The sequence below is a fragment of the Canis aureus genome, chromosome 9, assembly GCF_053574225.1.
Source record: "Canis aureus isolate CA01 chromosome 9, VMU_Caureus_v.1.0, whole genome shotgun sequence".
Lineage (NCBI taxonomy): Eukaryota > Metazoa > Chordata > Mammalia > Carnivora > Canidae > Canis > Canis aureus.
Genome location: NC_135619.1, coordinates 19,050,049 through 19,067,302, shown reverse-complemented (window position 1 = coordinate 19,067,302; position 17,254 = coordinate 19,050,049). Strand labels below are relative to the sequence as shown.

Sequence of the window (17,254 nt, the reverse complement as noted above, 5' to 3'; positions counted from 1 at the left end):
GCTTGTAAATTTCTTTTTCATTTTTAAAAATATTTATTTATTTTGAGAGTGAGAGAAAGAGAGTGAGCGCATGAGCAAGCACGAATAGGGGAGGGGCAGAGGGAGAAGCAGACTCTCCACTGAGCAAGAAGCCTGAGGAAGTCTCCATCCCAGGTCCCTACGATCATGACCTAAGCTGAAGGCAGAAGCTTAAATGACTGAACCACTGAGGCACCACTGTAAATTTCTTTTTAAAGAGCATGCTGGAGTTTTTGATGGAGATAAGTGAAGTAAGAAGGAATGAAAAGTTTAACCATCTAATCCATGAACATGGCACACCTCTTGTCTTCTTTAATTTCTATCAGCAATGTTTTACAGTTTTCCATGTAAAGGTCTTCCACATATTTCACAAAGTTAACCCCCAGGATTTAATGCTTTATGATGCTACTGTAAATGTAAATGTAATTATTTTATTTCACTTTTTCAATGTTATTTTCTATATATAGAAATACAATTGATTTTTGTATTGGACTTTGAATCTTACAACCTCCACTAAATTCTCTTATAAGGTCTACTCATTTTATTATAGAGGCTTTAGGATTTGCTACATATATGGTTATGTTATTTGCTAATAAAGACATTATTTCTTTCTTCCCAGTACATATGCTTTTATTTCTATAAGGCCAAGTAATTAAGACAGTGTGATACTGGTATAAGGATAATAAAGAGTACAGAAATAGACTCTTACCATACACCTGCACTTACGCACACACCTGACTTACAGCAAATAGTCCACAGTAGTGAAGAAAAGCTCATCTTTTCAAAAAATGATGCAGGATCAGGTGGATATCCAAGCAGAAAAAATTACCCTCAATCCCGACTTCATAATATGCCAAAAAATTAATCTGAGCTGATCACAGATCTAAAAGTAGATTTTTTTTAAAGATTTATTTTAGAGAGAGAGAAAGAGAGAGAGCACATCAAAGAGTGAGAGAGTGTGTGTGGACACAGGGACAGAAGGAGAGAGAGAATGTCAAGCCGACTCCCTGCTGAGGGCAGAGCCTGAGGCAGGGCTCCATCTCAAGATCCTGAAATCATGACCTGAGCCAAGTCAAGAGTCAGCTTAACCAACAGAGCCACCCAGGCACCCCTCAAAGTAGAATGTAAAGCAATCGATTTTCTAAAAGAAAACAAAGAAGAATATCTAAATGATCTTGGGATGAGCAAAGATTTCTTAAAAAGTATACATAAAACACCAATTATAAATAATTGACAAATTGGACCAATAAAATTAAGATTTTTCCCTTCATCAAAAGATGTCATTATGAGAATGAAAGGCAAACAAAACACTAGAAAAAATTTGCAACGTATTTAATGGTAACAGACTCATATTCAAAAAAATATTTTTAAAACCTCCTACAAATCTATACAGTAAAGACAATGCTTTTGTTGTTGTTGTTAATGGAAAAATAAACAGAACATCCATTTGACAAAAGAGTTAAAAAAAAAAAAAAGGTTTATAGGCATGTAAGGGTTCCCAGAATTACTGGTCATCAGAGGAGTATAAATTAAAGCCAAATTAGATATCAGACATCCCACATACATCAGTGTGGCCATAAACTAAAAGCTCTAAAAAGGCAAATTGGAGGAGATGTGAAACAACAGGAATTCTTTTGCATTCTACTCATGTGACATAAAATTTGACTAATAAAACCTAACTAAAACTCAAAGCCAGGCCGAATCTGTGAAATTTTTGGAAATAACGTGCTAGAAACACAAAGGACATCCTTAATCTTTGAAAAATATTTTAGTCTTCCTTATTACCTCTCCCTAGATAGACACCCCAGACTAGTGGGATTATCTGGGTTTTGGCAAAACCACATCTTCCATTTAAAGATACTTCTAAGCCTATTAATAAAGTCAGGAAAAACAAATCTGAATATGAGTAAGGCCCTCAGCCAAAATAATCAATAGAAGATTTACAAAGGATTGTCTCCCAGGCAGTGCCTTTAGGTCCTAGAGTCTAGAACATTATGATCTCAGTGCTCAAACTATTTTAGGAGTATCTTTAATGCTGACATATGAAGAAAGATAGGAGCCTTGGACAGAAACTGATTATTACACCTTAAAAACTCTCAGGAGATCACTAGAGATTGAAAGCTTCCTGATGCAAATGTTAAATGTAGACTTTTTAAAAGACTACTGCCATTTTGTTATTGGGTATTGGTAAAAAGTACACTTATCATCAAAGGTCATCAAATAATCCCAAGGTAAGACATACTCATCATGTCCTAGATGCTGTAAAGAATCATTCAAATAAGAGAAGGCTGCTCAAGAGAGCTTACTGATAACAGAAATGTCATATGGAAGAGTGTACTACTCTGGGGGTAAGTTCAGGAGGAGTTCACTGTCTTCACATACAGGACATTTTTTAAGCACTGACATAAATGTTCTCCCAGGATCTCCCAGTTTGGATTGCTGTACACAATGTGAACCCTATGATTCTCAGCCAAAGCAAAATATACCACTTGTTTCAACAATGCAAGTTCCCTGTGAAAGCCATTTTTCTCTATCCAACTTCAAGATCAGAGATGCCATGTTTTTAGGCTGAAATGTGGTATAGTGGGAGTATTTATTTATTAAAAAGATTTTTTTTTTACTTATTTGAGAGAGAGAGAGTGTGCAAGAGTGGGGGTAGGGGCAGAGGGAGAAGCAGACCCCTGCTGAGCAGGGAGCCTATAGGACTCTGGGATCATGACCTGAGTCTCAGACATTTAACTGACTGAACCACCCAGGTGCCCTAGTGGGAGTATTTAAACAGCAAAACAAAAACAAAAACAAAACAAAACAAAAACAAAAACAAAACAAAACAGAAGCAACAAAGGTTTTTTAGTTTTGTTTTTTTTGCCAGTCAATCCCTTACTGTTACTAGCATACCATTGCCTACTTCAGAGTTGCAATGTTTTTCAAAATCAGCCATATGAGGCCTGCAGATAGTAAAACCATAGTAGAAGGTAGAAAAGAAAAATCTATAAAATGGGTCTCTGAGTTAAGATCTGGATATTCACAGAATCTTGGGTCATTCTAGTACAGTATGGCAAAAGACCCTGGATTATTGGGCAATAAAAACACTCCCTTACAGAGTCTCCAGGTACCTCTATGAAACTTTACCAAAAGAGTACAGTGCTAGCTTAGAGGGGGGTTGGGATGCTGAGGCAAATGCCCCAGACCTCTAGTACTAGCCAATTCATAGAATGAGGGATCAGTGGATCACACAAGTAATACAAAGATAGTACAAATGATATTATTTGCCTTGCACTGCATAAAACTGTATTAAAAATCAGTAGGAGGAACGACAGCAATACGGCAGATGAGAAAGCTCCAAGCTCTTATTACCCAAAAGAAACATCAAAAAGATCCAGCAGGAACTGTCTGAACCAATTTTGTTGAACTTTGGAAAACAGTCAAAAGTTATCAGCAACCAACCAAACACCCAATCAAGAAAAAGCCATCTTCAAAATGGTAGGAGAGTTTTGAGGCATTTTCTCCTTACTATTCCCCCATTCATTCTCACCGCCCAATGGAGGTCTTCTTCTTAAAGCAGTAGCAGCTTGGTTCCCAGCTTCCTTCTTCTACTAGAGGACAGCAGAGAAGATATGCAAATTATTGTACATAATCTGTAGTAATCTCCCTGGGGGATACCTAAAAGACTGATGCAAGGCAGCTGCCTGTGTATCACCTCACCTGGAACTCAGCTAGGTAATGGAGCAAACAGTATTTATAAGAGCTACAAGGTAACTACGGACCCACTGACACTGAGAATGGGAGACATACAAGAGACGGTCTAAAGCCTGGAAGAGAAGTTGAGATAAGACTCAAAAATTAAGACAGGCAAAGCAACTAAGTATATAAGGGAATTTAGAAAGCTACCTACAGGGGTACTTGGGTGGCTCAGTGGTTGAGCATCTGCCTTCGGCTCAGGGCATGATGCCAGGGTCCTGGGATGGAGTCCCACATCAGGCTCTCCACAGGGAGCCTGCTTCTCCTTCTGTCTATGTCTCTGCCTCTTTCTGTGTCTCTCATGAATAAATAAATAAAATCTTAAAGAGAAAGAAAGAAGAAAAAAAGAAACAAACTGACAACAGGGACCCAAACATTGATACCTGTAAGTGAATGTTCATAACACTATTCACGTAGCCAAAAAGTGGAAACAAACCAAGTGTCATCTGAATGGCAAACAAAATGTGTTACATATACATGGAATGGAGTATTATTCAACCTTAAAAAGAAGGAAATTCTGACACATGCTACAACATGAAGGAACCTGAGGACATTACGCTAAGTAAGATACATCAGACACAAAAGGACAAATACTGTATAATTCCACCTATATGAGGTGCCTGGAACAGGCAAATTCAGAGACAGAAAGAATAGAGCTTACCAGGGGTTGGGGAAGAAGAGAATGGGGAGCTGTTATTTAATGGATACAGAGTTTCTATTTGGGATAATGATATATTCTGGAAATGGGGAGTAGTATCAGTTACATAGCACTGTAAATGTACTAAATACCACCGAACTGTCCACTTAAAAATGACCAAAATGCTAAATTATATGTTATGTATATTTTACCACATACATAAACACACCCCCATAGAATGAATGGATGTTATCTGTGATTAAGGAATAGTCCTCTAATTATAAAATATACACACACAGAGTCAACATTAATGGCCTGAAAATGGTCTTAGACCTACTGTTCCCAGATTATGGGCCAAGGTATCCAAACACTATAACAAAAACTGAGGAGTTCCATGCATATTTTAAATTTTCAAAGGAAATGGCAACATCTGTTGAATATCCTGTGAACTACTAGTTCAAGGAGGTTCATTGTTAGAACATTAGATCTCACTACATTCTTTGCAATGATTTTGTATCTTTGTATTGCTGGGTCAAAAGCAAATACCATGCAAAAATCACTGTGGAGGAACAGAAAGAACAGCTTAGAAGCACCATGAAAACATTTCTAAGACATCAGAAACCTCAAAAAAAAAAAAAAAAAAAAAAAAAAGTTAAGGGAACTTCTGCTTTAGGAATTCAGCAAATAGAGATGCCTAGGTGGCTCAGTGGTTGAATGTCTGCCTTAGGCTCAGGGTGTGATCCGGGGTCCCAGGATCAAGTCCTACATTGGGCTCCCCATGGGGAGCCTGCTTCTCCCTCTGCCTACGTCTCTGCCTCTGTGTGTATGTGTCTCTCATGAATAAATAAAATCTTTAAAAACAAAAATAAAAACAACTTCAGCAAGTAGGGGTGTCTAGCTGGCTCAGTTGGTAGAGTACACACCTCTTGATCACACGGTCATGAGTACAAGCCCCACACGGGGTGTAGAGTCTATTTAAAAAAAAAAAAAAATCAGCAAGTTGACCATATTAGACCTCTACCAGTTCTGTAGGGACCTAACAAATGAGTAGTGACTAGAGTTGACACCTATTGTATTCTAGGCTTTGCTTATACTTTAATGGAAGCAATCGCCAAGAATTCAATTAAAGGAACAGAGAATCACTTATCAGTTTGAACCACCTGGATAGGTTTCCTCTGATTTCTACCTATTTACAGAAATGGGCAAGGAAATAAAATATCATCACCCTCAAAGTAATGATCTCATTAAAAACTGGAATGGGCAGTTAAAATACCTGTTACCTGGGACACCTGGGTGGCTCAGGCCTTTGGCTCAGGGCGTGATTCTGGAGTTCCAGAGATCTAGTCCCACATCAGGCTCCCTGCAGTGAGTCTGCTTCTCCCTCTGCCTATGTCTCTGCCTCTCTCTATATCTCTTATAAATAAATAAGTAAAATCTTTAAAATAAATAAAATAAAATAAAATAAAATAAAATAAAATAAAATAAAATAAAATATCTGTTACTTAAATGATGGGTGATAAGGGCATCAAGGACTCGCTAACTTGATCGGGGCACTATATTCTAAAATTAAATATGAGAGGAAGTAAGAGGGAAATCCACTGGATAAGTTTCTAGGAACCAGATGGTAGTGAGGGGGTGGACGTGATGCACTTCACAATTTTATTCTTCCCACTTCACAAATTTTTCTCAGATATGCCAACAAAAGGACAGCAGTCCCAGGAGGGAGGTACTGCTGCACAAGACAAGTTATCCATAACACACAATTCGTACCTATTTCCAAAGGAAACTTTGGAGTGGCTCATGATTTCATCCACAAAGCTAAATTAATATTAACTAAAAGTACTACTTAATCACCAAAAAGAGACAGTCCTGTAATTCTTGATTCATCAAATTATATAAAATTCTCCTGGTTAAAAACAAAAGCAAAGGTCTCAGCAAGGCTGTTTTAACTGTTTGCCATATGAACAGGCAAGCGTGGCCAAATCAGAGCATTCCACTGGGGGAAGGAAAAGTACAGGTTAAAATAGTAATAATTGGAAACAGAAATAAACAATAACCAATAGTAAGAGAGTGGAGAAATGGGCTATGACACAAGAAATGATGCTATTAATTCTTTTCCCACGAGAACTTCTTAGAGCAAGAAAATAAGAATGAATATAGCTGGAAGAAAGCTACTGACCCATAAACCGTAGCATATGAAAACTGAGCAAATGCTGACTTACGACAACAGCCTGAGAGATAGATGTAGAGAGAAGATATCAAGGAAAATGTTCTTAATGACTCATCTAAAAGGTGGTAAATTAGAATTGTCATTTGAGTCACATTTGTGTTGGTCATGTTTATTACGATGGTTCCTTTGTAGTGCTTAACAATGGTTCTACCTTTGATTCAAGGGGGATGACCGTAGCAGGTAGCAGTCAGTATACTGTATTGCCACCCATCAAGGTCACTCCTTCCTGACAAAGTTACTGGGGTAGGAGGGCAAAATTATTGCTGCAGCTTATTCACTGTGTAAAAAGTCTTCTGCTTTGGTCTTTTGATTATAAAAGGCATGAATGGAAATGGAACAGAATTCATGGGCTAAGAACAGTCTCTAAAAGACTGAATGATACAATATGGTGGCTACACATCATGAATAGATTCACCCCCAGAATTCAGAAAAGGGCTGCTGTAGTAAATCTGTGGCTTACACAGACTGAACTTAATCTGAAATATACCTAATTGACTATTCTTGGGGCACAAAACACTTGGGCGTGTACATTATATTTAAATTACACTCAGGCCACAAATACTCAATGCCAACAGGATTTGTGGTAACTCTGTCAACACTAGCCCCAACAGTCAAGAAGCAACTGAAGAGGCCCTACTAGGAATGGATTCAGATTACTGAACCAAACCCAAATGGTGTTCCAAGAAGCAGTTCATCAGGATGAAATACTTGTCACCAAATAGGAACACTAGAGGGTGCTCTCTTCTAGAAGACTGGTCAAGACTGGCAGTCAGGAAAGATAACTACGCAAGAGTGAACCCAATGCCTCACTAAGCTAGTAAAACAGTATACACCTCCATTACACTGAAGAAGACATACCTATACTCAGAAAGGACTAGTGAGTATTTTAATAATGGGATCTGTAGTTTTAAACTGGCCATAGATTTTAATCTTTCTGCCAGGATGGCATGTAACATTGGGATTATAGATTCATAAGAAGAATTAAATGAAAATCAAACTTACTGGATCTCCAGGATAAAAAATATTAGGGCAGCTAAAGGAAATATTCTAAAAGAAAAGATAAAAATTAGACTGAAATGCTAGACATTATCTAAAGGTCACTCTATAAAGTAAATGGCTAAATGAAGTTTGATATATCCATATCCATGTGGTATAATTAACAGCAGAACCATGACCAATATTTTCTGAGTGCCTATTACATACTAAGTAACGTACTAATATAAAACATATTTTATAAACCATTCACTAAATGAGGTAAATCAATACAGAATGACATAAAAAGATATCCTACAATTTACTAAAAACAATGAAAGAAGTATCAGGAAAGTATGTATAGCATAACTGCATATACATTTAAAAAAATGAAAACTGCATGTATTTTGACATCTGGATGTGTGTTTGTATAAATGGATACATGGAAATGAGGCTGGTAAAATATCCAGCTACTTTTAACAGTAGTTAACACAAAAGAGACAAAGGAGATTGAGGGTAGGATAAAATGGAAAACATTTAATATCTACCAAATCTGGGTAAGCTCAATAAGATTATTCTGTTGTTGTTTTTTTTTCTGGATACTTGATGCATTTCATAACATAAGCAAGATGGTATTAACAGAGATACACGACTGTAAATGTATAATAAGAAATGTTAGTTATTAATTGCAAAAAATAAAGGCTTCTTAGGTGCTTGAGGTTCCATGGAAAACAAAAATGCTGATACCTTCATCTCCATTTCCTACCCCACATGAAATCTCAGAGGCCCAGCCTGCAGGAGATGGAATTAAGAGCAATATTGCCAAAGAAAATAGAAGTTTAAAAAGTTACACACTATAACTAGTATTGTAATTACATGTTAGAGAGATAGGCTACTGGGTTCCTGGTTGCTTAGCAATATTTAATGAAAATATTAGAGAATTCATAACTGATAGTTGCTAGATCTGACAGGCTATCTGTTACCATGCACAAGAACTTCTGATAGTGTTCTGATAGTGAGTTTTTCATTATTTTAAACATGCTAAATTCCTTCTAATTCATTATGACAATGATCCAGCTTATACCATTTTCATATTAAGAAAAATAAAATAAAATACTGCTAATTCTCTGTGTAGTAAATGGATTTCATTGATAATTCCTTAATAACTTGCTCTTTTTTTTTTTTTAAAGATTTATTTATTTATTTGAGAGAGAGAGAGTGTGTCTGCACACACAAGAGTACACGAGAGAGAGCACAAGCTGGGGGTCAGGGGCAGAGGAAGAGGAAGAGGGAGAAGCAGATTCCCAGGACCCTGGGATCGTGACCTGAGCTGAAGGCAGACGCTTAACCACCCAGCGCCCCAATAACTTGCCCTTTTACAAAAAAATGTATTACTGGGTTTCTTTCTAAATTACCATAATATTTTCAGAATCATTTCATAAGAAACTGACAGACCATAAAGAGAAACAAAGAACAAACATTTAAGCCAAAGTATTAATAGTCAGTGGTAAAGTGAAATCTATTAAGAGTTCTATCATATTTTACAATGTATGTGTATATAAAAACATCACATTGCACACCTTAAATAACATTCACATGTACAACCTAAATATATACAATATTTATGAGTCAACCATTATCAGTAAAGCTGCTGCAAATGTTATTTACAACACAGTAAAGCAAAGCTGGAAAAAGAGAGTTCTCACATAAAAAGTTAATTTGAGTTGATCCCAATAATATAACAAACGAGGTCTTTGGACTAACCTTGAATACAACAACAAAATACCTGATAAAACATAAATAAAAAGAAGAACCTATGATCCGAAAAGAAATTTTTAGGCTCATAAATAGCTAAAGCAAGAATTCAGAGGGGAAACTACAGTAAATGCTATGGTACATAACCCAAGTCTCTTTCAGTATCACGGCTATATTCCCTCAATGTGGTTAAGAGTACGGCTGCCAAAGGCTCTCAGCTACGTCCCTTACTAGGACCAGCCCTCAGACAAAAAGAGCCACCTCACCCAGAATCATGCCTCCTCCCTCAGAGTGGCCTGCATGCAGTGTGGGGGTCCATTTGGGTGTATAAAATCCAACTCCCTTCCTCAAGATGAGACATTTCTAATGGACAAAAAGATTGACTGAAATCTTTCTGCTACTGACTACAGTTCAACTTCTCCTGCTTCCTCCTGCTTCTCTCCATCCTCATGTTGTTTGTGAGAGAATTCCTCCAGCATTCCTCCTACACATCAACCTCAAAAAGTCTCAAAGTTTCATAGGGAATCTAACGTATGAAAAAAGCTAAGCACAGAATCTGCTTTAGTCTATGGATGTTAGCCAAACATAAGTAACTGAGCTACTGATTTTCCTGTCCTTTTGAGGACCTATAAAAGATAAATCCCAGAATGTAACCCAAGGCAGAAGATACTAGGAACATTGCTTCCATTGAGCTGTGAACCCAAGTGTTACAAAGGTACCAAAAAATGCAAAGATATCAAAGAAATAAACTTACCCCATCACTCCCACTTAGAAGACTACAGGGAAATCCTCCGTGGTATTGATCAGAGCAGGAAAAAGGATCCTTAAGAAATTTTCACCACAAGCCAGGCCTTTCAAAGGTCTGCAACTCAAATTCACATCAGCTAGATGGTCCAAAAAATGTCAAATACTGGACTTAGTTTCAAATAGAGCCAGAATAGTAGGTTCTTTGGCACCTGGAATAAGTAAAAGCAAATCTTCTCTTCAGAAAGGTATCTTCATTCCAGGAATTCAAGTCCCACACACACCACAGAAATCTTTTAAAATATACTAAGTAGCACACAGTCAAAAATACCCAAATACACAAATAAGTAATGAACTAAAATGAAAAAAAAAAACACCATTTAAAAAAAGGGACTGCACAAACCACAAGTACTTTGGTCTTTGAGGTTGTTATCAGTCACAAATCACAAAACCATCCATAATATACTTTAAAAAATAAGAACAGGTTTGAAATATATGCAGAGAACAGGGAGCAATACAAAGTGAACTGTGAATTAACATATATGAATGGGAATAAATGAAGATTCTATAAATAAAACATAACAAATGAATGTATAATTCAATGTGAGGTAACTTCCAGTTATGCCAACAGAGTGAAGTGGTTAAATGAACCTTCTTCCAGGTAATAATTATGAAATCTAGGCAAAATTAAGTTAATGGAAAGCATCCCAGCAGAGAAAAAAGACAAGAGAGGCACCTGGGTGACTCAGACAGTTGAGCATCTGACTCTTGATTTCGGCTCAGATCATGATCTCAGGGTCCTGGAATTGAGCCCTGCAACAGGCATCTAATTTTTCTTGAAAAACTGGAACTTCAAGAAGAAAATTCCCCAAACCCCACAACTCCATCAACAGAACACTGATCACAGCTGGCTCGAGATGGCAGAGAACAGAGTCAGAACCAGAAGATTAGGTGGAAATACTAGGGTAAGACTCTGAAGTAAGAGAATCAAAGAGTCAGTAAAATCCAAAATCTGAGTATAAACACTACCAAATCTTTGGTGGACCACAAAACTGGGCATGCTCAGGGGACAAACAAGCAAAAAACAACATACCAGAAGCAGTCTACCCTTGAAAGACAGAGCTGAAATGGCTGAGATTTATGAATCTGCTGCTTTATTAATTGAATGTGTTCCCCAAACAACAGAAGTAAGGGCAGCAAAGAACTGAGGCCTAAGGTATGAGAGGACAGAGTTCAACACATGGTAGAGGAGTGGAAATTAATGCAAAGATCCCTAGAAACAAAGAAGATACAAAATCTATAAGCTTCTAAATCTGATTATAAGTGCTACCCAAATCCTTGGCTGATCATCAAACTATACAGGCATACCAGAGAATGAGACTCAAAAAAGCAGCATATGAAAGATTAAAAACTAAGCAGAAAGCAGTTAATGCAAGGTTGGAAAGCCAAGGCTTATAATTTGTTTATACAACTTAACTGTCTCTCAAGAGAAAACAAGAACATTTAAAAGAATAAAACAGGGGTGCTTGGCTGGGTCAGTCAGTAGAACATGTGACTCTTGATCCTAGGGTCATCATGAGTTCAAGTCCTGTGTTGGTTGTGGAACTTTCTTGAAATAAAAATCGAAAGAAAGAAAAGAAAGAAGAAAAGAAAAGAAAAAGAAAAAGAAAAGAAAAGAAAAGAGAAGAGAAGAGAAGAGAAGAGAAGAGAAGAGAAGAGAAGAGAAGAGAAGAGAAGAGAAGAAACAAACAGAATTTTTGGACATGAAAATAAACAGTACCCAAAGCATATAAAAACTACAAATCCACAGGCCCAGTAAGCTCAAAAAACTCCAAGCATTTAGAAACGACACCAAAAGCATGATCCATAAAGGAAAACAATGATAAAGTGGATCTTCAAAATTTACAACTTTTGCTCCGTCAATGAACTGCCAAATTTATTAAAAGACAAGTTACACACTGGGAAAAAATACAGAGAAATTGCTACCTGGCAAAGGACTTGTATCCAAAATATAACAAGAACTATCAAAACAACAATAAAAATGGACTTGAACATGGACTTGAATAGGCACTCATCTAAAGAGAATATAGAGATGGCAAACCAGGTATATGCAAGTAGTTCAACATAATGAGTAATTAGTGAAATAGTAACTATGACCATGATGAGAGAACTACTATACCCATTTGGAAGACTGAAATTAAACAGTCCTGACAATATCAAGCGCTGATGAGGATGAGGAACAACTAACTAGAATTCTCACACATTGCTAGTGGACGTGCAAAAACAATACAGTCACTCTGGGAAATGGTTTGACTGTTTCTTACCAAGTTAAACATATACTCAGCATCTGACACAATAATCTCATTGCTGGGTAATTTCCCTAAATGTGAAAACTCATGTCCGCCCAATAATCTGCAGCCCAAAACTCAAAACAACTATATTAGCCTTCAACCCATGAATGGTAAACAAACTGCTATACATATATACATACACACATATTATAAATGGCACATTACTTAGCAATAAAAAAAGAAGAAACTTGATCCAAAACTTGGATGAATCTCAAAGATTAAGCTGAGTGAAAGCTGCCAGCTTCAAAACACTGCACATATATGATTCCATTTATATAACCTCTTGGAATGACATGACCATAGTGATGAGCAAGAGATCGGAGCTTGCCAAGGAGAGTAAGTGAAGGGAACACACAACTAAAATAAATAGCACCAAGGTGTTTTTCAAGGTGACAGAAAACTTCTCTATATTCTGGTTATAGGAGTAGTTACATGAATCTTTACATGTGTTAAAATTCATAAAACTGTACACCAAAGTTCAGAGCAGCATTATTGCAATAGCGAAAAGATGGGAACAATCTTACTATCCATGGATAGACAAAATGTGGCAAGCAGAAACAATGGAATATTTAGTCTGAAAAAGGAAATTTTGATAGATGCTACCACATGGATGAACCTTAAAAATATTATGCTAAGTGAAATTAAGCCAGACACAAAGGAAAAATATTGTATGATTCCACTTAGATGAGGTCAAATGCATAAAGAAAGTCAAATTCGGGGCAGCCTGGGTGGCTCAGCGATTTAGCGCCGCCTTCAGCCCAGGGCCGGATCCTGGAGACTCGGGATCGAGTCCCACACTGGGCTCCCTGCATGGAGTCTGCTTCTCCCTCTGCCTGTGTCTCTGCCTCTCTCTGTGTCTCTCATGAAGAAAGAAAGAAAAGAAAGAAAGGCCAAATTCATTTAAAAAAAAAGTAAGAATAGGGGGCATTTGAGTGGCTTAGTGGTTGAACATCTCCTTTTGGCTCAGGTTGTGACCCTGGGATCCTGGGACTGAGTCCTGCATCAGGCTCCCCAGAGGGAGCCGGCTTCTCCTTCTGTCTATGTCTCTGCCTCTGCCTCTCTTTGTGTGTCTCTCATGAATAAATAAAATATTAAAAAAAAAAAAAAGAAAGTCAGAATAGTCAAATTCATAAAGAAAGAAAGTAGAACAGTTGTTACCCAGTGCTGAAGAAAGGAAGAGTAGGGAGTTGTTTAATGGGTACAAAGTTTCTATTTGGAATACATAAAAAATTATAGAGATGGAAAGTGATACTGGTGTACAACAATGTGAACGTAGGTAATGCCACAAAATTGTACACTTAACAAACTGTTAACAATAAAATGTTATCTATACTATATCACTACATAAAATATTCATAGGGACGTATACCAAGTGAAAAAGAAGTCAATCTATGGAATTCAAAATGCAAAATTAAAAAGAAATTGCCTGATTAGATTTTTAAAAATTCATCTTCATGTTTACAACAGACTCATCTAAAGTGAAAAAAAAATCAGGGATGCGTGGGTGGCTCAGTCAGTTAAGAGTTCAGCTCTTGGTTTCAGTTCAGGTCTTGATCTCAGGTTTGTGGGGTCAAGCTCAGTATCAGGGTCCATCTTCACCAAGGGAGTCTGTTTCAGACTGTCTCTCACTCTCTCCCTCTGCCATTCCCCCTACTCATGCATATGTGTGTGCACACATGCACTCTCTCTTTCACCCTAAAATAAAATCTTTTAGAATAAATAAATAAAATAATCTGAAAAGTTGAACAAAAAAGGATGTAAACAGATATACCATACAAATATTAAGCAAAAGCATTAAATTATATCAATGTGAGGCAAAACAGATTTTAAGGCAGAGGAAGAATTACTTTATAATGATAAAAGTTTCAATTCACAAGGAAAATACAAAAATTTTGAATGTTTACAAGCCTAGTAACATAGGCTCTACTACACATGTATAGCTGAAACCAACAAAACCTTGAGAAAATGGATTATTCAAAATGATGGAATAAAACAAAAAACTTAGTAAGAATATAGATGATTTATACAATACCATTAACAATCTTGATCTAACAAATCTGAACATAATGTTCTACCCAACATCCAGAATACACACTCTTTTTAAGCACATACAATATTACAATATAGACCATATTCTGGGATACAAAGTAAAATCAAATTTCAAATAATTAAAACTTGATGGAGCATCTTCTATAATCACAATGTAAAGTCGAAAATTGATAAAAAGAAAAATGTCACTCAGAAATTAAAATTCCCATATATTCAGAAATTAAGGTTCCTATATGCTTAGAAACTAATATCAATAAAAAATACATTATTTTGTTTTTCTTTTGTTTTTTGTTTTGTTTTGTTTTTAATTTTTAGAGAGGGAGGGAGAGGCAGAGGGAGAGGGAGCGAAAATCTTAAGCAGGCTCCATGCCTAGCTCAGAGCCTGATGCAGGGCTTGATCTCATGACCCTGAGATCATGACCTGAACTGAAATCAAGAGTTTGACATTTAACCCATCAAACCACCCAGGTACCCCACAAGACAACGAAAAAAATCTTGAAGACAAATGGAAATTATTTTGAATTCTACAGTAACAAATTCCACAAAGCAAAACTTGTGAGATGCAGCTAAAGTCCCACGTGGAAGCAAATTTATATCCTTAAATACATATATTAGTAAAGGAAATTAAAAATTAATGAGCTAAGCATCCATCATAAGAAATCAGATCCAAAGTAAAATACACCCAAAGAGATTAGAAGGGAAAAAAATTAAGAGACATTAATTAAATAGGAAAGTAAACACACCACTGAGAGAATTATCAAAGCCAAAAGTTTGTTCTTTGAAAAGACTGAAAAAGTGACAAACTCTGGGAAAACTGATCAAGAAGAAAAGAGAAAATACACGAACAATATCAAAAATAATAAGAGAATATTAACATCTTTATGACAATGTATTTGAAAATGGAGATGTAACAGAAACATTCCCAGAAAAAAATATAACAACAAAACTGATTTAGTACACATGGATAACTTGAATAAGCCTACAATTTTCAAAGAATTAATCTGGAGTAAAAAATATTCCTAGGAAGTACCATATTCCAGAAATTATCATCACTCCAATCTTATTTGGAATTAATCCAATGTTACCTTAAAATCTCTAGAGTATAAGATGGCAAAATCTTTAGGATAGCAAAAATCTTGCTACCAAACCTATATAATAATATAAGAAGCAAATTTCATTAATGAACATAGCAAGCAGAAACCAGCATAAAAGTAGTAATGTACTGTAACTAAATTGTGTGCTCTCATTATTCAGTATTTGAAAAGAAATTAATATATCCATTAACATTAAAAAAGAAAATCAAAAGATAGGCCAAAAAATCTATAGAGATGAAGCATCTTGATAAAATTCAACATGCATTTTGTAAAAAAAACAAACAAAAAAAACCTCTTTGCATTCTAACAATATAATAAATCTGATAACAGGTATCTTTAAAAAAGCAACGAACAAAAAAAATCCTCTAAGAGACTGCAGAATTTAGAGCTAATCAGGCAGAAATTAAAAATCAATTGAATGAGATGCAATCCAAACTAGAAGTCCTAACGACGAGGGTTAACGAGGTGGAAGAACGAGTGAGTGACATAGAAGACAAGTTGATAGCAAAGAGGGAAACTGAGGAAAAAAGAGACAAACAATTAAAAGACCATGAAGATAGATTAAGGGAAATAAACGACAGCCTGAGGAAGAAAAACCTACGTGTAATTGGTGTTCCCAAGGGCGCCAAAAGGGACAGAGGGCCAGAATATGTATTTGAACAAATTCTAGCTGAAAACTTTCCTAATCTGGGAAGGGAAACAGGCATTCAGATCCAGGAAATAGAGAGATCCCCCCCTAAAATCAATAAAAACCGTTCAACACCTCGACATTTAATAGTGAAGCTTGCAAATTCCAAAGATAAAGAGAAGATCCTTAAAGCAGCAAGAGACAAGAAATCCCTGACTTTTATGGGGAGGAGTATTAGGGTAACAGCAGACCTCTCCACAGAGACCTGGCAGGCCAGAAAGGGCTGGCAGGATATATTCAGGGTCCTAAATGAGAAGAACATGCAACCAAGAATCCTTTATCCATCAAGGCTCTCATTCAAAATGGAAGGAGAGATAAAGAGCTTCCAAGACAGGCAGCAACTAAAAGAATATGTGACCTCCAAACCAGCTCTGCAAGAAATTTTAAGGGGGGCTCTTAAAATTCCCCTTTAAGAAGAAGTTCAGTGGAACAGTCCACAAAAACAAGGACTGAATAGGTATAATGATGACACTAAACTCATATCTCTCAATAGTAACTCTGAATGTGAACGGGCTTAATGACCCCATCAAAAGGCGCAGGGTTTCAGACTGGATAAAAAAGCAGGACCCATCTATTTGCTGTCTACAAGAGACTCATTTTAGACAGAAGGACATCTACAGCCTGAAAATAAAAGGTTGGAGAACCATTTACCATTCGAATGGTCCTCAAAAGAAAGCAGGGGTAGCCATCCTTATATCAGATAAACTAAAATTTACCCCGAAGACTGTAGTGAGAGATGAAGAGGGACACTATATCATACTTAAAAGATCTATTCAACAAGAGGACTTAACAATCCTCAATATATATGCCCCGAATGTGGGAGCTGCCAAATATATAAATCAATTATTAACCAAAGTGAAGAAATACTTAGATAATAATACACTTATACTTGGTGACTTCAATCTAGCTCTTTCTATACTCGATAGGTCTTCTAAGCACAACATCTCCAAAGAAACGAGAGCTTTAAATGATACA

The 17,254-nt window shown here is 36.5% G+C and overlaps 1 protein-coding gene across 3 annotated transcripts in view; it reads right to left on the bottom strand.

Moving 5' to 3' along the window:
* Nucleotides 1-17,254, bottom strand: part of MIPOL1 (mirror-image polydactyly 1) — a 325,308-nt gene that overhangs the window by 284,899 nt on the left and 23,155 nt on the right. For all 3 annotated transcript variants that reach the window (XM_077909072.1, XM_077909071.1, XM_077909070.1), the window contains exon 2: nt 10,108-10,309. The gene's annotated coding sequence lies outside the window, so the exon portion shown is untranslated. The remainder of the gene's footprint in view (nt 1-10,107; nt 10,310-17,254) is intronic.